The 23,060-nt window shown below is 51.9% G+C and overlaps 1 protein-coding gene and 1 pseudogene across 2 annotated transcripts in view; one reads left to right on the top strand and one right to left on the bottom strand.

Annotated features, from left to right (window-relative positions):
• ZBED4 (zinc finger BED-type containing 4) overlaps nt 1-592 on the bottom strand; it is a 32,291-nt gene extending 31,699 nt beyond the window's left edge. The window contains exon 1 of the mRNA XM_026448147.1: nt 514-592. The gene's annotated coding sequence lies outside the window, so the exon portion shown is untranslated. The remainder of the gene's footprint in view (nt 1-513) is intronic.
• Nucleotides 593-15,119: 14,527 nt separating this feature from the next.
• On the top strand, nt 15,120-15,657 carry LOC111549114 (annotated as a pseudogene). The gene has a single exon (XR_002733605.2). The product of XR_002733605.2 is annotated as a small EDRK-rich factor 2 pseudogene (transcript).
• The last annotated feature ends 7,403 nt before the right edge of the window (nt 15,658-23,060 follow it).

Below are 23,060 nucleotides of genomic sequence, written 5' to 3'. Positions count from 1 at the left end.
TCCATTCATTACCGCGGCTTTGTCTGCCCCCGCGCCCCTCCCGCGGCCCCGCCGCCCGCCGCCCGCGACGCCGCCGGACGCTGCGCCCCTCCCAGGGCCCCGCGCGGCGCGGGGCGGGGCTGGCCGGGGGCGGGGCTGACTTGGGGGGCGGGGTCTACGCGCGCAGGCGCAATGTCCGCGTACCAGCCCCGCCTCGTCCCTGGCCGAGTAGGAGGACGGAGCGGCTGAGGCATGGCCGCTGGGGCGGGGCCGGGCGGAAGATGCAGACACAGTGCGCGCTTCGGCTCCGCCGCCGCGTCTGGGAGGGCAAACTACGCAGGCGCAGTGCGAGCTCTGGCGCGGGGGGGGGGCGACGGGAAGGGCCCGGGCGCTCTGGCGGGGCGGGGCGCGGCCGCCGCGGTTTATTCCCGTGGCTTGGCCGTTGGCGGCGGCTCGGCGCGCACTCAACGGCCTACCGCGGGTTTCCGGGACGGCCGGCAGCGCGGGTCTCGGTCCTGCCCCGACCCCCCTTACCTGGCGCGGAGGCCGCTCAGTGCGGTGCGGTCAGGCCCCGTGGGCTGGGACCTAAGCCCTTGAGCCTAAGGCGATCGGGCTCCCGGCGCGGCCCCCCTGGGGGGCGGGATTAATGCCTAAGCCCTGAGCCGGGTCGGCGGGAGGAGGGCGGCCCTCTGGGCGGGCGCGGGACCGGGACTGGCGGTGCGGAGCCCACGGGACTCGTCCGCTCTCAGGGTCTGAAGAAAATGTGTACTTTTAATGTGTTGTTTCCTAACACAAATGTCTGAGCCGACCAAATAAACTCTGCAGGCTGAATGTGGCCCCGAGGTCCTCCGTTGGTGACACGGCTTTCGGCGTTTTCTCGGCCTGAGTGTGAGACAAGCCCGCGTCGCGGTCACCGGCTAGAGCGGGAGCGTGGAGTTATCCCGGCCGCCTCTGCCCGGAGCCGGCCCCTGCCCCGGGGATGTCCCCCTTCACCCACACGCCGACGGTTCCGAAGTCCATGCCCAGCCTGCAGCCGGGTTCTGTATGGTGCCTGAGCTGAGAATGCTTTTCTCGTTTTTAAGAAGTTGGGGGAGAATCAAAACAGTATTTCAGGATATATGATAAGTATATGAAATTCAAATATCGGCCGGGCACAGTGGCTTACGCCTGTCATCCCAGCACTTTGGGAGGCCGATGCGGGTGTATCACCTGAGATCAGGAGTTCGAGGCCAGCCTGGCCAACATAGAGAAACCCCGTCTCTACTGAAAAAAAAAAAAAAAAAAAAAAATTAGCCAGACGTGGTGGTGGGCGCCTGTAATCCCAGATACTTGGGAGGCTGAGGCAGAAGAATCACTTGAACCCGGGAGGCAGAGGTTGCAGTGAGCCGAGATCTCCGCCGTTGCACTCCAGTCTGGGTGACAGAGCGAGACTCCGTCTCAAAAAAATAAAATAAAATGTCAGTTTCCTAAGGCGTTCAATTGGAACACCGCCATGCCTGTTCATATAGTTAAAAGGTAAACTGCTTTTACCTTCCACCATAGCTGAGGAGCTGAGACAGGGCACTGACACCCAAAAGGGGCTCCCAGTTTCTTTGTTTTCTTTTTAGTTTTTCTTTTCTTTTTTTCTGAGACAATGCTCTTCCCGTCCGCCAGTGTCACACTCCCAGACGGCTGCCCATATGTCAGCATAGTGGGAGGCTCTCCTCTCTGGGGCCATGCTCTCGGAAGTAACACTTTGCTGTCCTCATCCCCTCTCCGGGCTCTGACACACTATATATGCCTGTGTCATGACTGCCCCTGACAGCCTCCTGCTAGAATCAGCGGGAAGGGGGTCTTCTTTGTTGTATGTGCTGAGGGAGCCTGGCCAGTGCAGAGAGCAAGCCCTCCTACGCTTTGTGGAGTAGGTTCATGGGGCCCCACAGTTGCCTGGCACTCAGGTGCAGAAATAGAAGATTCCTGGGGCCAAAGAGCAACAGCTCTTCCCAGAGAGACCCGCCAGTGAGTGACTGAGTGCAGGTTGACAGGTCCCTCCTAGTGCCTTCCAATTTGTGCAGGGCAGCCAGGTGTGGTCTATTCTCTGGCCCCTCACAGGAAGATACTGTTTTGTATGTTGGGTGGTCCTTGGACTAAGTGTCCACGTGGGACACCCTGGAGCACAGAAGGGCACGCTACACATCATGGGGCCAGGACCCAGCATCAACTGGGACTGTTCCAGCAAGCCAGGATCCCATGCCCCCACCAGCTGCAGTCCATTCATTTAATCTTTGATGGGCACTTTCTGTGTGCCCAAGATACAGTATCTTATTTTTTCTTTTCTATTTTTTTAGTCTGCAAGTGCTTGGTACATGCACAGATGGTATTTATTTGCTGTTTGTCTTAAATTGCATTCTTATGCATCTTATAGAGAGATAAGGAGAAAAAAAATTATTTTCTACAGGACCATCCAAACATGTAAGTGGCTTTTCATGGAACAGTTTCCCATCACGAGAAAGACATAAGTCGATTCTCAGTCATCCAGAGTGTCCGTATCTTATTTTTTGATTCATCTGAACCAAAGTGTGACATCCCAGGACCAGGTGTTTTATCTGAGTTCCGTGCACAGACTCTGAGCCCTACCTGTACAGGGCAGTGCGCGTCAGGGGTGCTCAGCACTGAGGCAGAAGAGCAGCTGGTGCCCTGGTCCTCTGTCCACTGAGGCTGCAGGTGGACCCACAGCATCTTCCGAAGGCAGGGAGCCCTCCTTACTTGGAGCACTGTGGCCTTGGGGGGTTCGCCCTCATGTGATGTGACCTTGGTTGAGTTTCTTAGCTGTGAATTAAGGTTATTAGCCCAGCTTGGGGGTAAGGCATGGAGCTGATGGTGTCACATGTGGAAGCAGCTGGGTGACCCCGAGCCCGGTGACCATTGGTCACTGGGGAGGCACAGACCTTGCTGTGGCAGGATCCTGAGGGCCAGGGCCTCAAAGGAGGGTAGCTGTGTCCCTGGGCCCTGCAGGAGTGAGGGTGTACACCTGCCAGTCCCCTGCCTACAGCGGTGGTGGGGTGGAGCCCCATGGTCCCTTCTGTCTGGAATCTCAGACCTGGCCCCCCTCTGCCTTCCTGTGCCTCCCGCCTGCCTTTCAGGGCAGCAAGAATGCTGTGTGCCCCACTGGGGAGGACTCCAGAGCGACCAGGCGGGGGCTGCTGCAGAGGGGATGGCTGCTCTTGGGTGCAGAGGAGGGTCGGGTCCTGGGCACCTACTGGTCACTCTCCACCATGATGGGGACCTCACCACGTTGTCCCTCATCCACCTCACCGGACCAACCCACGCAGAGTGTCCTGAGGGCTTCACCATGCAGCCCGGAAGGGGCAGAGCTGAGGTCACACAGGTCTCAGAAGCCCACGCCCTGGCCCCAGGAGAAGGTTCTGGATGTGGCTCCGGTAAGTGAAAGGTGGACTCAGGGCGCTGCCGGAATAAGGGGAAACCACAGGCAGGAGGGAGGCGCGTCCAGGATCCGAGGCCACCGGCCTCTCAGACTGTCCTCTGGGGCCGGGTCGGGAGGAGATGGAAAGCGGGGACACCACAGGCTCGTCTGAACCCGCGCGTTCATTGGGCCACACCGACCCCAAACCCCTGCATGCCGGCAGGACCCCTGGCTCTCCTGCGCCCACCCCAGCCCTGCTGGCCGCTGGGGCATTTGAGGGATGGTTGCGGGGGGTCGGAGGGTGGAAGGGGCGTTGGGCAGCCTCGGTGGGGAGGGGAAGAGGCTTCCCGACCTCCGTGGACTCCCGCATTAGGGTGGGGAGGCGCTCCGGGTTGGGGAGGGAAGAAAGGAGCCGGGCGGGCGCAGGGGCGGCTGCGATCGGGTAGGGGACAGCTAGACTCCGCTCGGGCTACAGGTTGCGGGATGGAGCGGACGGGAGGAAGGAGCCCTGATGCCGCGGACCCCACGCCTGCCGACCGCCCCCTCCCTCCCTCCCTCCCTTCCTTCCTTCCTTCCTTCCTTCCTTCCTTCCTTCCTTCCTTCCTTCCACCCTCTCCGCAGAGGCAGCCCGGGGACCGGCCGGGATGGGGCTAGGGCAGTGCGCCCCGGAGCCTCCAACCTGGACCCCACCCCGAAGGCGCCGCGACCGCGCTCCCGCCGCCTCCAGGAAGGTGCCCAGATCGCGCCTGCGGCCCGAGGACTTGGCGCCCCGCCGCCTCCCGCCCTATCCCGCCCCGCACCTGTCCGCGACCCCGCGGGGCCCGTCCCTGTCTCCACCTGCAGTCCCGGACGCGGCGCCCCTGAGGGAAGCGGGGAGCTGGGATCCCCGAGCCCGGGCGCGGGACACCTCATGGCCCGCATGAACCTTGGTGGTCCGGGTCCCTGCTCCCCCAGAACAACGCCCAGGGCTCGAAGAAACCCCCCGAAGCCATAGACCCAGACGCTCCCGGGGGACCTCGGTGGGACGGGCAGGGCGGGCGCAGTGGGCTGGGGGACGCGCACTGACCCCGGGCGAACCAGAAACACCCCCCACCGGGCACCTCCCCCAGGAGTCGCCTACCCACCCCCATTGTTCCCCACCAGGTTTCACCCTCTCACCCCCCACCCCAGGCATCTCCCCCGCTGCATCGCCCCCACGTAGGCATCGCTCCCGCCCGGGCATCTCGGCCCTGTCCTGCCCCGGGGGGCCGCAGTCCGCGGGGAAGAAGCGCGGCGAGGCGCCCACACCGGGAAAGTGTCTCCGTGACGCTGCGCGGTTACACTCCGGATGCGTCGCTGCGGGCTCGTGGGCTCGTGGGCTGCAGCCCCCCGCTCCTGTCGGGTGGACTAGCCCCGGGCCCGCGTGGAGCAGCTCGGGCAAGCCCGGCCCGGGAGGGGCGCGGCGCAAGGCGGGGCGGGGTCCTAGGTCAGCGCCCAGCCCCAGGCCTGGCCCCCACCGTGCCTCTGTTTCCCCGTTCCTGAGAAATCGGAACGCCGGCGGCACCCCCTTCTCCGGGCCGGAGCCTGCGCTCTCCGGATTTCGCGCCTCAGTCCAGGCGGAGGCCCGGGGGTGGGAGCGCGCCGCGGGCCAACTTCCCTAAAGGGGACGGTCGGGAGGGCGCCCAGAAGGGAAGGACCAGGAAGCGCTGGGCTGGAGTCTGGCCCCTTCCTGCGGGGTCGGGGAGGGGGCTGAAGGTGGGGAGACGACCGGCGGGGCTGCTGGGGGGACACCGAGGGAGCGTCCAGGGCGAGAACTCTGGGTGGGCGACGCCGCAGGGGAGTTGCCTGGCAGGGGCGACGGCCTCGGGGAAGTGGAGCTTCTGGCCGAGATCTGCATCTGTGGCCGGGGAGGGAAAGGGTCACAAAGGCAGTGCGCGCCGGGAGGGAAACTCAGACCGGGGGGAAGGGGCTGCGCGGCGGGGCAGGTGCGTCGGGTGCTGGACAGTGAGCTCCAGGAGCCCGCCGGTGCTCAGGTCAGGCCTTAAGGTGCTGGAGCCGGGGGAGCCAGGACGCGAGGGGGCTAAGGGAACGCGCTGGGAGGGGTGGGGCGGCAGTGGCTCCAGGCTGCGGTGGCCTTGGTTCTGACTGGGCGTCCACGGGTGGAAAGGGATTTGGAGCTTGTGATCATAGCTGGGACTGCCAAATTTAGTGGATAAAAATACAAAATTGCATGGGATGGGACGGGCGCGGTGGCTCACGCCTGTAATTCCAGCACTTTGGGAGGCCGAGGTGGGGGGGATCACTTGAGGTCGGGAGTTCGAGACCAGCCTAACCAACATGGTGAAACCCCGTCTCTACTAAAAATACAGAATTAGCAGGGCGTGGTGGTGGGCGCCTGTAATCCCAGCTACTCGGGAGGCTGAGGCAGGAGAATCGCTTGAACCCGGGAGGCGGAGGTTGCAGTGAGTCAAGATTGAGCCATCCAGGCTGGGTGATGAAAGCGAATCTCTGTCTAAAAAAAAAAAAAAAGGCTGGGAGCGGTGGCTCAAGCCTGTCATCCCAGCACTTTGAGAGGCCCAGACGGGCTGGTCACAAGGTCAGGAGATTGAGACCATCCTGGCTAAGCTGGTGAAACTCCGTCTCTACTAAAAAATACAAAAACTAGCTCGACGAGGTGGTGGGCGCCTGTAGTCCCAGCTACTAAGGAGGCTGAGGCAGGAGAATGGGGTAAACTGGGGAGGCGGAGCTTGCAGTGAGCTGAAATTGGGCCACTGCACTCCAACACACCCCACAGAGAAACACACAGCGAGAAAAAAAAAAAAAAAAAAATTACACAGCACATACTATAGTAAAAAATTATTATCTGGAATTAAAATGTACCTGATTGTACTGTATTTTATCTGGCAACCCTAATCATAACAGGAATGTTGTTCTCTGTCATAGTCCAGTCAACAGCAAAAGTATTTAAAAAGGTGAAAAAACTATTTATGACCACATCCCTAGAAGAATAACTTTAAGAACAATTAGGTGTATATTGCCCAGGGTTTATGTGTTCTGTTGGTTGTCTTGAGTCAGGGTATTGCTCTGTTGTCCACGCTGGAATGCAGTGGTGTGATCATAGCTCACTGTAGCCTCCACTTCCCAGGCTCAAGTAGTCCTCCCACTTCAGCCTCCCGAGTAGCTGGGAGTACAGGCACCTGGCTAATTTTTGTTTTTTTAGTAGAAACGGGGTTTCACCATGTTGCCCAGGCTGGTCTTGAACTTCTGGGCTCAAACAGCCTGCCTGCCTTGCGCTCCCAAAGTGCTGGGATTACAGGCATGAGACACTGCACCTGGCATTGCCTAGTCGTTTTTGTTTGTTTGTTTTGCGACAGAGTCTTGCTTTGTTGCCCAGCCTGGAGTACAGTGGCGCTATCTCTGCTCTCTGCAAGCTCTGCCTCCCAGGTTCATGCCATTCTCCTGCCTCAGCCTCCCGAGTAGCTGGGACTATAGGCGCCCACCACTACACCCGGCTAATTTTTGTATTTTTAGTAGAGATGGGGCTTTACCATATTGGCCAGGCTGGTCTCGAACTCCTGATCTCATGATCCACTCACCTCAGCCTCCCAAAGTGCTGGGATTACAGGCATGAGCCATTGCGCCCAGCTGCCTAGGTGTTTTGTTTTGTTTTGTTTTGTTTTCTGACGGAGTCTTGCTCTGTCGTCCAGGCTGGAATGCAGTGGTGCTGTCTCAGCTCCCTGCAAGCTCCCGGGTTCACACCATCTTCCTACCTCAGCCTCCTGAGTAGCTGGGACTACAGACGCCTGCCACCACGCCCAGCTAATTTTTTGTATTTTTAGTAGAAACGGGGTTTCACCATGTTAGCCAGGATGGTCTCGATCGCCTGACCTTGTGATCCACCCGCCTCGGCCTCCCAAAGTGCTGGGATGACAGGCATGAGCCACTGCACCCGGCCGGCATTGCCTAGGTTTTATATATAACCATAGATTTAAAAAAGAAGGCCAACATGGTGGCTCACACCGGTACTTCCAACACTGGGAGACCGAGATGGGAAGATCACTTGAACCCAGGAGTTTGAGGCTACAGTGTCCATGTCGGCTGTAGTGAGCCAAGATTGTGCCACTGCACTCCAGCCTGGACAAAAGAATAGAGTACATATATATACATATTTTTAGAGACAGAGTCTTGCTCTGTCCCCCAGGCTGGAGTGCAGTGGCTCAATGTGGGCTCACTACAGCCTGAATCTCCTAGGCTCAAGGGGTCCTCCCACCTCGGCCTCTGGAGTAGCTGGGATTATAGGCGCGAGCCACTGTGCCTGGCCTAAATGTGTGTCATCTGTATTTCAAACACTTGTTAAAATGCCATTGCTATTCTTCAGGACAACAGCAAAAATCACACCCTGCAGAAACTTAGGAACTGCTTACAGAATTTTACAGAGCAGAGGCAGCACCATGGCTGAGGCCTGACTGCTGACCAGGGCGTGGAGTTCTGAGTGCACTCAAGGAATGCAAGGAAGCTAAGCAGGGAGGAAGGGGCCGGCGGAGTCCGACTTCAGCTGCCATCTTGTCTGGTGGCACATCTCATGATCACAGGTTGTAGGCTCTGTTTCTGGAAGGTTCAGGTACAGCACGAGATTCCAGTTGTCTACTTGGCTACGTCTGTGCCTAAGGTGCCATGAGGCCAACAGGCGTCCCTCAAATTCATGGTCAGCCAAACTCCCACAGCAAAGAATCCTGAACTGAGGATCGAGTTCCTATCCATGGCAAAGCTGCGGACACCCCGAAACTAATCTCTGACCGTCTGGAATTTCGGGGGCTTCGTTTGCTGAGCCAGTGCACTCATGGCCACCCTGCAGAAAGCCATGTGGCACCTCTGGGCTTTGCGCCATGTCTGTTCTCTTCTCTAAACTGCTGATTTTGCTTAGCTTAGCCAAGAGCCTCGCCTGCCACTGGTGATGGCGGTGTGGGGTCATTTTGAATGGCTGCCTGACACTGCACAGTGCATTCACGCACACAGTCCTGTGGGATTGTGACATAATAAGAAATCGGTATTTCGTCTTTGCTCCTGGTTCCTGACACAGAGCTCCTAAAACCAATGACATTTCCTGGATAATAGGAGCTTCTTCTGTTCTAATGGGGTGACTCTTGGTGTGCTCCTGGATGGGGGCTGGTCACCAGCGAGACCAAACCACGATGAGAAATCTGGAGCTTCAGCCCCACCCCCACCTCTGAGCAGGGGAGAAGGGCTAGCTAGAGGCGCCATTTCTAATGCGTCATGCCTTTGCGATGATGTCTCCATAAAAGTCCCTCAACAGTGGGGGTTTGGAGAGCTCCCAGGCTGGTGAACACCTCTCTTTGTGGGGGGAGTGGAGCACCCCAGCTTCCTGGGGCTGGCAGCTCCTGCGCTGAGAACCTTTCTGGACTTTGCCTTATGGACCCTTCATCTGACTCCTCATCCCTATTCTTTATCATATCTTTTATAATAAACATGTTTCTCTGAGTTCCATGAACCATTCTATTCATAGCAAAATATCCAACCCAAAGAAGGGGTTGTAGGAACCCCTGAATCGCACTTGCCTGATCAGAAGTACCAGCAACACAGACCTTCCACTGGCACCTGAAGGGGGGCAGGCTGTGGGACGGAGCCCCTAACCTGTGGGACAGAACCCCTAACCTGTGGGATCTGCCTCGAACTGCAGGTGGAGAGCGTCAGAGTGAATTGTTGGAATTGCAGTTGGTGTCCAGGGAATAGAAGTTGCTGATGTGGGAATGCTCTGCCCCCGTTTGGTGTTGGAAGCAGTGTTCTATGTGGGAGAGGAGAGGAAAACAGTTTTTTTTCCTTTCAGCAAGGATCTGAAGTGTGTCCCTTCCCCTATCAAAAACAGTTCCTAGAGGACCATGATCATTTTTGTTCCTTTGTGGATCCTCTGGGTATTTTCTTAGAAAACGTTGCTGGCGGCCAGGCATGGTAGCTCAAGCCTGTAATCCCAGCACTCTGGGAGGCCGAAGTGGGCGGATCACGAGGTCAGGAGATGGAGACCATCCTGGCTAATACAGTGAAACCCCATCTCTACTAAAAATATAAAAAATTAGCTGGACGTGGTGGCGGGCGCCTGTAGTCCCAGCTACTCGGGAGGCTGAGGCAGGAGAATGGCGTGAACCTGGGAGGTGGAGCTGGCAGTGAGCTGAGATGGCGCCACTGCACTCCGGCCTGGGGGACAGAGCAAGACTCCATCTCAAAAAAAAAAAAAAGAAAATGTTCTTGGCAGGGAAACATTAAATATTTATTTTAAAATCTTTATGTTTTTTTGAGACAGGGTTTTGCCCTGTCCCCCAGGCTGGAGTGCAGTGGCACTATCCTAGCTCACTGCAGCTTTGAACTCCTAGGCTCAAGTGATCCTCTCTCCTTGGCCTTCCAAATGGCTGGGATTGTGAGTGTGAGCTGCAGTGCTTGGCTGCAGTGCAAAATTGTATTGAGATAATTGTAGATCCACACGAAGTCGTAAGAAATAAGAGCACAGAGAGATCTCTTGCATGGTTTGTTCAGTGTTTCCCAAGGGTACCATTTTACAAAACTAGAGTGGAACGTCACAACCAGGGTATGGATGTCAACACGACCCACGGATCTTATTCAGAGTCCCTCAGTTCTACATTTACTCATTTCCATGTGTATATTCAATTCTGCATGATTTTATCAGCAGGCGAGGCTTGTGCATCCACAGTCACGATGCTGACGGGCTCCAGAACCACGGGATTACTCACGTCGTCCATTTATAGTCACACCCACCTCCCTCCTGTCCGCAGCATGACAGGAATCTCTGGCAAACACAAATCTGTTCTTTTCTAAAACTGTGTCATTTAAAAATCACATAGTAGGCTGGGTGCGGTGGCTCATGCCTGTAATCCCAGCACTTTGGGAGGCTGAGGCAGGTGGATCACCTGAGGTCAGGAGTTTGTGACCAGCCTGGCCAACATGGTGAAACCCCATCTCTACTAAAAATACAAAAAATTAGCCAGGCGTGGTGGTGGGTGCCTGTAATCCCAGCTACTTGGGAGGCTGAGGCAGGAGAATCACTTGAACCCGGGAGGCGGAGGTTGCAATGAGCCGACATTGCGCCACTGCCCTCCAGCCTGGGCAACAAGAGCAAAACTCTGTCTAAAAAAATAAAAAATAAAAAAAAAAATCACATAGTAAGTGACATTTTTGGATGGGATATTTTTGCTCAGTATAATTCCTTGGCGATGCTTCATCCCAGTTGCATGTGTCAACAGCCTGTTCCTTTTCCATGCTGAGTAGAACTGCGTGGACTGGGAGCACTATGGTGTGTTTAGTCATTCACCTGCTGGAGGACATCTGGGCTGATTCCAGTTTTGGTCTGTTACAAATATAGCTGCTATGAACATTTGTGTACAAGTTTTGGCGTGAACAAAAGTCTTTATTTCTTGGGCACGGTGATTCACGTCTGTAATCCCAGCACTTTGGAAGGCTGAGGTGAGCAGATCACGAGGTCAGGAGTTTGAGACCAGCCTGGCCAACACGGTGAAACCCCGCCTCTACTAAAAATACAAAAAAATTAGCCAGGTGTGGTGGTGGGCGCCTGTAATCCCAGCTACTCCGGAGGCTAAGCCAGGAGAATCGCTTGAACCCGAGAGGCAGAGGTTGCAGTAAGCCGAGGTCCCGGCCCCGGCCCCCAGCCCGGGGAAACAAGGGGGAAACTCCGTCTAAAAAAAAAAAGTCTTTATTTCTCAGGGATGAATGCCCGGGAGCACAACTGCTGGGTCCCATGGTAGTTGGATGGTTCGTTTTTGAAGAAACTGCCAAGCTGTTTTCCAGAATGGCTGTACCATGTTACATTCCCACCAGCAATGCACGAGTGGCCCAGCCTCTCCAGGTCTTTGCCAGCGTTTGGTCGTGGTACTGCTCTTCATATGAGTCATTTTCATAGGTGTGATGTCTCGCTGCACTTTTAGTTTGCACCTCCATGATGGCTAAGGATGATGGACATCTTTGTGCGTGTTTATTCTGTATATCCCCTTCATGGAAATGTCTCTTCATATCTTTTGCTGACTTTTCTATTGGATTGCTTTTTTATTTTTATTTTTTTCTGTTGAGTTTTGAGAACTTTTCTACATTATACACGCCAGTTCTTTGTCAGACAGGGGGTGTGCAAATGCTTTTTCTCAGGCTGTAGCTTGTCTTTTCATCGTCTTCGCAGGGTCTTTCACAGAGCAAAAGTTTTTAGTTTTAATGAGGTCCCATTTATCAATATTTTATTTTATGGCTCATGCTTTTGGTATCAAATCTAAGAACTTTTTGTCTAGCCCAAGATCCCAAAGATTTTCTATGTTTTTCTTGAAAGTTTGATAGTTTCACGTTTAGATCTATGGTCAATTTTGGGTGATTTTTTTATTTTAGACAGAGTCGTGTTCCATTGCCCAGGCTGGAGTGCAGTGGCATGATCTCGGCTCACTCAACCTCCGCCTCCTGGGATCAAGGGATTCTCCTGCCTCAGCCTCCTGAATAGCTGAGATTACAGGCGCCCGCCACCATGCCCGGCTCATTTTTGTATTTTTAGTAGAGACGAGGGTTTCACCGTGTTGGCCAGGCTGGTCTTGAACTCCTGACCTCAAATGATCCACACACCTCGGCCCCCCAAAGTGCTGGGATTACAGGCATGAGCCACTGCACCCGACCAGAATTGGTGCTAATTCTTAGATAAACATTTGGAAAATTGTTTTGGAACAACAATTTGGAAACATTTGAAGAAAATGTCTAGTGAAACTGTGCAGGCCTTACTATTTTTCTTTTCTTTTTCTTTTTTTTTTTTTTTTTTGAGACAGAGTGTCGCTCTGTCGCCCAGGCTGGAGTGTAGTGGTACCATCTTGGCTCACTGCAAGCTCCGCCTCCCGGGTTCACGGGAGTAGCTGGGACCACAGGAGCCTGCCACCATGCCCAGCTAATTTTTTGTATTTTTAGAAGAGATAGAGTTGGCCGGGCGCGGTGGCTCAAGCCTGTAATCCCAGCACTTTGGGAGGCCGAGACGGGCGGATCACGAGGTCAGGAGATTGAGACCATCCTGGCTATCACGGTGAAACCCCATCTCTACTAAAAAATACAAAAAAAAAAAACTAGCCGGGCGAGGTGGCGGGCGCCTGTAGTCCCAGCTACTCGGGAGGCTGAGGCAGGAGAATGGCGTAAACCCGGGAGGCGGAGCTTGCAGTGAGCTGAGATCCGGCCACTGCACTCCAGCCTGGGCCACAGAGCGAGACTCCGTCTCAAAAAAAAAAAAAAAAAAAAAAGAAGAGATAGTTTTACTGCGTTAGCCAGGATGGTCTCAATCTCCTGACCTCATGATCAGCCCGCCTCGGCCTGCCAAAGTGCTGGGATTACAGGCGTGAGCCACCGCACCCGGCCTGCTTTCTTTTCCTTAAGTATTTATTTATCAATTTTTTTGAGACAGAGTCTTACTCTGTCACCCAGGCTGGCTTGGTGCAATGGCGCAATCTTGGCTCACTGCCATCTCCGCCCACTGCAATCTCCGCCACCCAGGTTCAAGTGATTCTCCTGTCTCAGCCTCCCGAGTAGCTGTGATTACAGGCACCTGCCACCATGACCAACTAATTTTCATATTTTAGTAGAGACGGGGTTTCACCATGTTGGCCAGGCTGGTCTCGAACTCCTGACCTCAAGGGATCTGTCCACCTTGGCCTCTCAAAGTGCTCAGATTACAGGCGTGAGCCACCACCCCCGGCCTTCTTTGGGTTTTATTTATTATTCTGTTTTATTTTTTATTTTTATATTTTGAGACAGGGTCTCACTCTCCCAGGCTGGAGTTCGGTGGCATGATCATGGCTCACTGCAGCCTCAATCTCCCAAGGCTCAGGTGATTCTCCTGCCTCAGGCTCCCGCCCTGCCCCAGCCAGTAGCTGGAACAATAGGCACTTGCCACCACAACTGGTTCTAATTTTTGTATCTTTGGTAGAGACAGAGTTTCACCATGTTGTCCAGGCTGGTCTTGAACTCCTGGGCTCAAGAGATCCACCTGCCTCAGCCTCCCAAAGTGCTGGGATTACAGGCATGAGTCACTGCACCTGGCCTTTTTTGAGTTTTAAAATTATGAATTCAATAGTTTATGGCTCTCTAAGTAGTCTATTTTGTTTTGAGTGAATTGTGGTATGTTTTTTGAAGCATTAGTTCATTTCTCTCTCTCTTTTTTTTTTTTTTTTGAGACGGGGTCTCACTCTGTTGCCCAGGCTGTGCAGTGGCACGATCTTGGCGAGCTGCAGCCTCGACCTCCCAGGCTCAGGTGATCCTCCCACCTCAGCCTCCTAAGTAGCTAGGACTACAGATGTACCATCATCCCCAATTTTTTTGTTTTTGTTGTTAGTATAGACGGGGGTTTTGCCTTGTTGCCCAGGCTGGGATTCATTTAATCTAAGTTGTCAAATTTACATGGAGAGTTTTTAATACTGTTCCCTTATTATCCCGTTGATATCTGTAAGGTCTGTAGTCATATCCCCTGTTTCTTTCCTGATATGGATAATTTTTGTCTTCTCTGACTCTTTTCCTTTGCATTAGTCAGGATTCTTCAGATAAACAGAACACACACACACACACACACATATATACACACACACACATACATATATATCACACCCTATTGGCTCTCTCTCTATTGTGTGTTTCCCTCTCTCTCTCTCTCTCTCTCATCTATCTATCTATTGAGAGATGCACAGGGACAGAGAGAGAAAGAGATTTATTTTGCAGAATTTGGGGTAGCTCACGCCCTGGTAATCCCAGCACTTTGGGAGGCCCAGGCGGGCAGATCACTGGAGCTCAGCAGTTTGAGACCACCCTGGGCAACATGGCAAAATGCCATCTCTAAAAAAAATATGACAAATTAGCCGAAGGTGGTGGCATGTGCCTGTAGTCCCAGCTCCTTGGGAGACTGAGGTGGGAGGATCGCTCAAGTCTTGGAGATCAAGGCTGTAGTGAGCCAAGATTGCGCCACTGCACTCCAACCTGGGCAACAGAGTGAGACCCTGTCTCAAAACAAGAAAAAAGAAAAGAAATTGGCCTACGTGGTTCGGCTGCTCCAAAATCTGATGGGGGAGGCGGGAGACTCAGGAAAGACTTGAAGTTGTAGTCCAAAGGCAGTAGAACCAGCAAGAGCTCATGTTGCAGAAGAAATCGGAAGGTGGTCCATCTGCCGGAGAATTCTGTCTTGCTCAGAGGATGCCAGCCTTTGTTCTATTCAGGCCTTTAACTGATTAGAAGAGGCCCGTCCACATTATGGAGAGCAATCAGCTTTCCTCAAAGTCTAACGACTTGAATGTCTCATCCAAAAACACCTTCACAGGAACGTCCAGAGTAACGAACATCCACAGTAATACTTGAGCAAACATCTGGGTACTGTGACCCAGCCCAGCGGACACTTTAATTAACCATCGCAATTCCCTTACTAGCCTTTTGATATTTTAGGGTGTGGAGTGATCTCTCCTATTTCATTCCTGATATTGGTAATTTGTCTTCTTGTTTTTTTCCTTTGTTAGTCTTGCCTGAGGTTTGTCAATTTTATTGATCTATTTGAAGAACCAGCTCTTTGTTTCATTGATTTTCTCTACTGTTTTTCTATTTCCAATTTCACTAAAATCTGCCCTTATATTTTTTCTTCCTTCTGCTTTGAATTTATTTTGCTCCTGTTTTTCTAGGTTCTTCAGGTGGGACCTTAGACTATTGATTTAAGACTTTTCGAGAACGAGGGGACGTAACGGAGGCAGGTCGGAGCCGCTGCCGTCGCCATGACCCGCGGTAACCAGCGTGAGCTCGCCCGCCAGAAGAATATGAAAAAGCAGAGCGACTCGGTTAAGGGAAAGCGCCGAGATGACGGGCTTTCTGCTGCCGCCCGCAAGCAGAGTGCCCCATCATCTCTACCCCCAGGGACTCGGAGATCATGCAGCAGAAGCAGAAAAAGGCAAACGAGAAGAAGGAGGAACCCAAGTAGCTTTGTGGCTTCGTGTCCAACCCTCTTGCCCTTCGCCTGTGTGCCTGGAGCCAGTCCCACCACGCTCGCGTTTCCTCCTGTAGTGCTCACAGGTCCCAGCACCGATGGCATTCCCTTTGCCCTGAGTCTGCAGCGGGTCCCTTTTGTGCTTCCTTCCCCTCAGGTAGCCTCTCTCCCCCTGGGCCACTCCCGGGGGTGAGGGGGTTACCCCTTCCCAGTGTTTTTTATTCCTGTGGGGCTCACCCCAAAGTATTAAAAGTAGCTTTGTAAAAAAAAAAAAAAAAAAAAAAAAGACTTTTCCTCTTATTCTAAGATATACAATTTGTGCCATAGATTTCTCTCTCAGTACTGCTTTTGCTGTGTCCTGTAATTTTTGCTGTTTTTTTTTTTTTTTTTTTTTTTTGAGATGGAGTCTCATTCTGTCACCCAGGCTGGAGTGCAATGGCACGATCTCAGGTCACTGTAACCTCTGCTTCCCGGGTTCAAGCAGTTCTCCTGACTCAGCCTCCTGAGTAGCTGGGATTACAGGCATGCACCACCACGCCTGGCTAATTTTTTTGTATTTTTAGTCGAGACAGGATTTTACCATATTGGCCAGGCTGATCTCGAACTCCAGTGTGTTGTATTTTAATTTTAATTTATATATATATATATATATATATATTTTTTTTTTTCTTGAGACAAGGTCTCACTTTGTCACCTAGCCTGGAGTATAGTGGCACAATCTCGGCTCACTGAAATTTCTTAAGCCCTCCTGGTTTTAAGCGATTTCCACCTCAGCCTCCTCTGTAGCTGGAACCACAGGCACCCACCACAACGCCTGGTTCGTTTTTTGTATTTTTTGTAGACACAGGGTTTTGCCATGTTGTCCAGGCTGGTCTCAAACTCCTGAACTCAAGCAATCCTCCTGCTTCAGCTTCACAAAGTGTTGGAATGACAGGCATGAGTCATGAGACCCGGCGTTTTTTTTTTTTTTTTTTTGAAACAGTCTTGCTACGTTGCCCAGGTTGACCTTGAACTCCTGGGCTCAACTGATGCTCTTACTTCAGCCTTCCAAATAGCTGGAACTACACGTGTGGGCCACCATGCCAGACCTATTTTGATTTTTTAATAGTGTTTTTGCCTATAACACTTTGTATACTTTTCTTAGTGGGTCTCTGGATATTACAATATACATATCTAAGTTATTAGTCCATTTATGTCAACATCTGAGCACTTTGAGGGAAGTATAGAAACCTTACTTTCATTTAGCTTCCTTTACTTTACCCATTAAAAAGAATTGTCGGCCAGGCATGGTGGTGCATGCCTGTAATCCCAGCACTTTGGGAGGCTGAGGCGGGCAGATCAGGAGGTCAGGAGTTCGACACCAGCCTTAACAACATGGTGAAACCCTGTCTCTACCAAAAATACAAAAATTAGCTGGGTATGGTAGTGCATGCCTGTAATCTCAGCTACTCAGGAGGCTGAGGCAGGAGAATCACTTGAACCCAGGAGGCTGAGGTTACGGTGAGCTGAGATCAAGCCATTGCACTGCAGCCTGGGCGACAGAGCGCGACTCCGTCTCCAAAAAACAAGAAATGACAACAAATGAGTGTTCAGGGAGGAAAGAAGACGGTAGAATGAGTAAGCCTGGGTAAAGACACTAGGTTGGCCTTCTCATTATAAGTTTTTAAAATCATATTGGACGGTTGAAGCAAAATTATAATACTGTCTGATGTGGCACTAAGTATACATAGAAAAATAGACAATTCTGTTATTTTTTATTTATTTTTATTTTTATTATTATTATTTTATTTATTTATTTATTTATTTTGAGATGGAGTCTCACTCCGTGGAGTACAATGGTGTGATCTCAGATCACTGCAACCTCTGCCTCCCAAATTCAAACAATTCTCCCTGCCTCAGCCTCCCAAGTAGCTGGGATTACAAGCACACGCACACCACCATGCCTGGCTAATTTTTTGTATTTTAGTAGAGACAAAGTTTCGCCGTATTGCCCAGGCTGGTCTTGAACTCCTGACCTCAGGTGATCCACCTGCCTCGGCCTCCCAAAGTGCTGAGATTACAGGTGTGAGCCACCACGTCTGGCCTGTTGTCATTTCTTTTCTGTTCGGAGAACTTCCTTTACCTGTTTTTTTTTTGAGACAGTCTCACTCTATCACCCAGGCTGGAGTGCAATGGCGCGATCTTGGCTCACTGCAACATTCGCCTGCCGGGTTCAAGAGATTCTCCTGGCCGGGCGCGGTGGCTCACGCCTGTAATCCCAGTACTTTGGGAGGCCGAGGCGGGCAGATCACGAGGCCAGAAGATGGAGACCATCCTGGCTAACGTGGTGAAACTCCATCTCTAGTAAAAATACAAAAAATTAGCCAGGCATGGTGGCAGGTGCCTGTAGTCCCAGCTGCTCGGGAGGCTGAGGCAGGAGAATGATGTGAACCCAGGAGGTGGAGCTTGCAGTGAGCCGAGATTGCGCCACTGCACTCTAGCCTGGGTGACAGAGACTCCGTCTCAAAAAAAAAATAAAAAAATAAAAAGAGATTCTCCTGCCTCAGCCTCCTGAGTAGCTGGGATTACAGATGCCTGCCACCATGCCCGGCTAATTTTTGTATTTTTAGTAGAAATGGAGTTTTGCCGTGTTGATCAGGCTGGTTTCGAACTCCTGACCTTAGGTGATCTGCTGGTCTTGGCCTCCCAAAGTGCTGGGATTACAAGCATGCACCACCGCGCCCGGCTAATTTTTGTATTTTTAGTAGCGCCTGGCTATTTTTTGTGTTTTTAGTAGAGACAGGGTTTCACCATGTTGGCCAGGCTGGTCTCGAACTCCTGACCTCAGGTGATCCACCCGCCTCAGCTTCCCAAAGTGCTGGGATTACAGGTGTGAGCCACCGCGCCTGGCCTAGATTTTTAAACATAGTCCCGCAGGTCCCTGAGGCTGTGTTCCATCAGTTTTTTTCAGTCTAGTTTCCATCTTTTATTCAGATTGGGTCACTTCTACTGCTCTGTCTTCCAGTTCACGGATTCTTTCCCCGTGGTATTCATGCTGCTGTCGAGCCCAGTCAGTGAGTTTTTTATTGTGGCTTATTGTGCTTTTCAACTCTATAATTTCCATCTGGTTCTTTTTTCTTTTCTTTTCTTTCTTTATTATTATTATTATTTTTTGAGAGGGAGTCTCTCGCTGTCACCCAGGCTGGAGTGCAGTGGTGCGATCATGACTCACTGCAGCCTCAGCCTCCCAGGCTCAAGTGATCCTCTTGCCTCAGCCGCCTACCGCCCCCCATTCCCCACACCGCGATTTTATTAAAAAAACAAAAACAGAAACTTTTTTTCTCTATTTTTTCAGTTTCAGGATAGTTTGTAATTGCTTGTTGAAGCATTTTTGTGACGGCTGCTTTACAATCATTTTCGGATAATCCGATATCTGATTGATCTCAGTGTTGGCATCTGTTGTTTGTCTTTTCTTAGTCAAGTTATGAGTTTCCTGGCTCTTGGTGTGATGCGTAATTGTTGAATTGTAATCCGGACAGTTTGCATATTAGCAGACTCTGAATCCTACTTAAACCTGCTATTTTAGCAGACAGTCACCCTGTGGAGGTGCAGCGCATCCTGGCCTACTTTTGTGGGTTGTGGTTCCTACCATAATTTAGTTTATCTACTAGATCTGCTATTTAGGCGTCTAAGTAATTAGGCTGGTGCTGGCGGTGGGGACAGAGGCGCCTCTCCAGGCTTCACCGAGCTGTTAGGCGGGGAGTGGGCGGACCTGGTGCCAGCAGGTTCCGGCTCCGCCTCTGCTGATTCCCCCATAGGAGGGCTGTGGGGTTTCCCCCAGCTGCTGGGGAGGCGTAGTGGGAGGTGAGGAGGCCCTAGGCCTGGACCCCCTTACGCCACTTTGTGTCAGGAGATGCTGGGCCTGGACTGCCTTCCACAGCTGGGCGGGGATGGGAGGCTCCAGGCGGCCGCGCTTTTTCCAGTCCGCGGTCCCCACCGGCCGACTCCCCTCTTCCCACCACTTCGAGGCCTGCAATTGTCTGCTGTACTGGCTCCCAGTGCTGAAAGGTGTACCTAGCTGGAGGAGCACGGAGAGATGAGTCCCTTCCATCTCCTCTTCTTTTTTTTCTTTTCTTTTTTTTTTTGAGACAGGGCCTCGCTCTGCCGCCCAGGCTGGAGTGCAGTGGCCCAGTCTGGGCTCACTGCAAGCTCCGCCTCCCGGGTTCACGCCATTCTCCTGCCTCAGCCTCCCGAGTAGCTGGGACTGCAGGCGCCGCCACCACGCCGGGCTAATTTTTTCTGTTTTTTTAGTAGAGACGGGGTTTCACCGTATTAGCCAGGATGGTCTCGATCTCCTGACCTCGTGATCCGCCCGCCTCAGCCTCCCAAAGTGCTGGGATTACAGGCGGGAGCCACTGCGCCCGGCCTATTTATGTAATTATTTATTCTATGGATTTTAAAATAGCTTCACTGATACAGAAGTCACAGACATACCATGTGGTTTACTGTGTATTTAAAACGGACAGGCCAGGTGCAGTGGCCGGAGCCTATAATCTCAGCACTTTGGGAGGCTGAGGAGACAGAAGTGCTTGAGTCCAGGAGTTTGAGACCAGCCTGGGCAGTATAGTGAGACCCTGGCTCTACACAATTTTTTTTTTTTTTAATTTAGCCAAGTGTGGTGTGCGCATCTTTAGTCCCAGCTACTCAGGAGGCTGATGTGGGAGGGTCCCTCGAGCCCAGGATTTCAAGCTTGCAGTGAGCTGTGATTGCACCAGCTGTGATTTACTCCAGCCTGGGTAACAGAGCGAGTCCCTGTCTGGAAAACAAGTTCAGTGAAATGTTTTCAGTATATTCACAGGGCTATGCAATCCTAGCCATAGTCAATTTTAGAACATTTTCATCATCCCCCAAAAGAACCTCATACCCGTTAGCACTCACTTCCTATTTCTGCTCCCCGAGACCCCTGGCAGCCTATTTGCTGATTCTGGGCTTCTCATGTAAATGGAATCAATACGATATGTGATCTTTTGTGTCTGCATCATGTTTTCAAGGGTTCTTCATGATGCAGCATGTGTCAATACTTGGTTTCTACTGCCAAATTATATACCATTTATGTATATGCCAGATTTATCCATTCACGACCTGTTTTCACTTTTCAGCTATTATGAAAAATACCACTGCGACGAACCTTCACATACAAGTTTCTATGTGGACACATATTTTCATTTCTTGGGGATACGACTTGGAGTGGACTTGCTGGGACCTATGGCTGCTCTGTGTTCAGCATTTTGAGGAACTGCGCGACCATTTTCTAAAGCAGGTGCACCGCTTGACAGTCCCACCAGCAGCATCAGAGAGTTCCGGCATCTCCACATCCTTGTCAAAACTCACTACCTGACTTTTTGGGTCTAGCTCTCCGGGTGGGTGTACGGTAGGATGTCATTGTGGTTTTGATTGGCAGTTCCCTGAGAGCTAATGATGATCATTTTCGATCTGCTTATTGGCTATTTGTAGTTGTCTGTTCAAGTCCTTTGTCCATTTTAAAATTAGGTTCTAGCTGAGCGTGGTGGCTCACACCTGTAATACTAGCACTTTGGGAGGCCGAGGCAGGTGGATCACCTGAGGTCAGAGGTTCGAGACCAGCCTGGCCAACATGGTGAAACCCCATCTCTACTAAAACTGCAGAAATTAACCAGGCATGATGGTGTGTGCCTGTAATCCCAGCTACTTGGGAGGCTGAGGCAGGAGAATCACTTGAAGCCAGGAGGCAGAGGTTGCAGTGAGCCAAGATTGCACCACTGCACTCCAGCCTAGGTGACAGAGCAAGACTCTGTCTCAGAAGAAAAAAAAAAAAAAAATCAGGTTCTGTGTTTTTTGTTGTGGAGTTGAGGACTGTGGCTTTTCTTCCGAGGGAGATGGGAAGCCAGCAGAAGGCGTTAAACACAGGAGATGCTCTCACTTGGGCTGCTGTAGAAAGGAAGAAGCAGAAGGGTAAAAGCGTGAAGCAGAGAGGTGGGTCAGGCTACTGGGATAATCTAGGTGAGAGGTGTTGGCCACTGTCCCTGGGAGGGAACAGAGGAGATGGTGACACAGGGCTGGCTCTGGACTTATTTTGAAAGGGGAGCTGACAGGTTTTGCCAGCGGGTCAGACATGAGAAGGGAGGGACTGCCTCTCAACTAGGAAGCCTGGAGTTGCCTTAGCTGAGACAGCGGATTCATGTCCTATAGCTGCTATGACAAAGTGCCACAGCCTGGGGGTGCTGAGAGTGGCAGCATCTCACGCTCCCACAGTTCTGGAGGTCGGAAGCCTGAAGTCCAGGCATCAACAGGACTGTGTTCCCTCTAAAGCCCAGAAAGAGGGGTCTTTCCTGCCTCTTTCAGCTTCTGGTGGCCATCAGTACTTCACATTCCTTGGCTTGCAGCCACATCACTCCACTCTCTGTCTCCATTGTCACACAGCTGTCTTTGCTTGTGTGTCTGCGTCCCAATTTCTCTTCTTATAAGAATACCATGTGCCTGCTTTAGCAGCACATATACTAAAATTGGAATGATACAGAGAAGGTTAGCAGACTGTAATTTAGAAAAGGATACCAGTCATTGGATTAGGGCCCAACTCAATGACCTCATCTTAACTTTATTATTATTATTATTATTATTATTATTATTATTATTATTATTTATTCTTTTTCTTCTTATGTCTTTTTTTTTTTTTTTTTTTGAGATGGAGTCTCTCTCTGTCACCCAGGCTGGAGTGCTATGACGCGATCTCGGCTCACTGCAAGCTCCGCCTCCTGGGTTCATGCTATTCTCCTGCCTCAGCCTCCCGAGTAGCTGGGACTACAGGCGCCTGCCACCACACCTGGCTATATTTTTGTATTTTTAGTAGAGATAGGTTTTCACCATGTTAGCCAGGACGGTCTCCATCTCCTGACCTCGTGATCTGCCTGCCTTGGCCTCCCAAAGTACTGGGATTACAGGTGTGAGCCACCGCATCCAGCCTATTACTTATTCTTATTTATTTATTTATTGAGATGCAGTCTTACTCTATCGCCCAGGCTAGAGTGCAGTGGCGCAGTCTCTGCTCACTGCAACCTCTGCTTCCCAGGTTCAAGCGATCCTCCTGCCTCAGCCTTGCGAGTAGCTGGGACTACAGGCACGCGCCACCATGCCCTGCTAATTTTTGTATTTTTAGTAGAGACGGGGTTTCACCACATTGGTTAGGCCGGTCTTGAACTCCTGACCTCAAGTGATCTGCCCGCCTCGGCCTCCCAAAGTGCTGGGATTACAGGTGTGAGCCACTGTGCCTGGCCTCATCCTAATTTAATTATATCTGCAAAGACCCCATTTCCAAATTAGGTCATGTTCACAGGTACTGTGGCTTAGGACTTCACCATACCTTTCGGAGGGGGCACACAATTCAACCCCTAACAGAGGAGGGAGACAGCAGAGAAGTTTGGGGATGAATGCCAAAAGCTGAGTGCCAGACACGTTGAGTTCGAGATGCCTACAGGACATCCTGGAGGAGAGGCTGAGAAGGCAGCTAGATGTTGGAGCTGTCAAAGCATACTTCTTAAAAAGTTAGAAACAGGGCCGGCACAGTGGCTCACGCCCGTAATCCTAGAATTTTGGGAGGTCGAGGCGGGCGGATCATGCGGTCAGGAGATCGAGACCATCCTGGCTAACACGGTGAAACCCCGTCTCTACTAAAAA

This window comes from Piliocolobus tephrosceles, chromosome 19, assembly GCF_002776525.5.
Source record: "Piliocolobus tephrosceles isolate RC106 chromosome 19, ASM277652v3, whole genome shotgun sequence".
NCBI classification, from domain to species: domain Eukaryota; kingdom Metazoa; phylum Chordata; class Mammalia; order Primates; family Cercopithecidae; genus Piliocolobus; species Piliocolobus tephrosceles.
This window is presented reverse-complemented; position numbering and strand designations above follow the sequence as displayed.